Genomic DNA, 1,556 nt, shown 5'->3' with positions numbered 1-1,556 from the left:
CTGGGTGTTGTGCACAAACAATGAATCATGGAACACTTCATCTAAAACTAATGATGTAATGTATGGGGATTAACATAAGAATAAAATTTTAAAAAAAAGAAAAAGAAAATGTCAGTTTCTTGGGGTTGTGATAGAATGGGTAAATCTGAAGGGGATGATTTATACTGTCAATTGTATAACCATATTGAATCATTTCTAAAATATAATAAACTGTAGTTAAGTGCAAACCTCCAGTTGCTGACCTCTTTATTACCTGATTCATTGTGCTACACGCACTTGGGAAGGAAAATGAGCTCATCAATCAGATGATGTTTACCAGTGCAAAGCTTTCTTCTGAGCTGATGACTTGCAGTAGCAAAAATACATGAATAACTTTGTAAGCTTCCCCAGCATAAAGACTTTGCCATTTCTATACGATTCATAGGCAAACTGTCTTTCATTCTAAACACCTAACCTTTCTGTTAATCCAATATGACCAATCATAAATGCAGAAGGAGTCGAACAATTCAAGGTCTCCAAATGCATCTGAAGTCAAAAGCTTTCGTTGAGAAAATTCCCCAGTTCTATCGGCGCAACACGCTATGCTGAGCTAGGTGATCACTTCCTTTAGAAGAGTGTTCCTTTTGAATTAAAGTAGGTACATGCCTTTGATTTGGAATATTACCATTTTGTTTTATCTGAAAAAGAAAGTTTTCTTTTTCTTTTTTTATGAAAAAAGAAGCTCTGAAGATATATCCAAGCTTTGGCTACCCTCAATTCAGAAAATGCCCCACCCAATTAGAATGTAACTATCTGGTGAGAATCCAATGTAGACTTCCTAACCCATTCCCTGCCTCATCTTGCTTTCCAACATTTCTCTAAAAAACAAATAGCTCCTAGATTAGTATTTCTATTGTATTATTTTTAATGGCGTTCCTTCATTTCTTTACCTCTGCTCAAAAAACCATTAATAGTTTTCTCTTGTTTCAAAAACAATATCTATACTACATATCTTGGCACTCTAGATCCCCTTAAAACCTTTCCCAACCTCATATACAACCCCTGTACTGCAAGAATCTGAACGTATTTCCAAACTCATTTTCCAAAATAATTTACATCAACTGGCATCTACCACTGTTCTCTCAAACAGGCACTTAACCTTTCTTTTATCCCCGTTGTATCTGCCTTCCCTGTACATGCAAGACCTCCATCCCTATTTAGATTGTAAGCCAAGCCTTACCCTCCTTGTAGGCTCAGCTCAAAGCTGAGGGAAGCCCTTAATGAATATTCAAGGTCATGATGGTAGAGTTGTAAGGTCAATTCTTCTCCCAGGAAATGAAAGATGAAATAATCATTCAGTATATCATTTCATTTTAGGCCCTAATGTGTATGTGTGTATGGGGATGGGAGGGACGGTTTTCAACCCAATTGAAAATAAATGTCAAATGTTCAGCACAAAGCCTAGAATTTTGGTATTTGTTGTAGCAAACAATACAGGTTGACATCATTGCTCTGTTGCTACTTTCTAACAGGGTTGGAAAACAGAACACTTTTGCAGACCATATAGTTTTGGAAAG

The sequence above is a fragment of the Mirounga leonina genome, unplaced genomic scaffold (genome assembly GCF_011800145.1).
Source record: "Mirounga leonina isolate KUSES-001 unplaced genomic scaffold, KU_Mleo_1.0 Mir_82, whole genome shotgun sequence".
Taxonomy (NCBI): domain Eukaryota; kingdom Metazoa; phylum Chordata; class Mammalia; order Carnivora; family Phocidae; genus Mirounga; species Mirounga leonina.
This window is presented reverse-complemented; position numbering follows the sequence as displayed.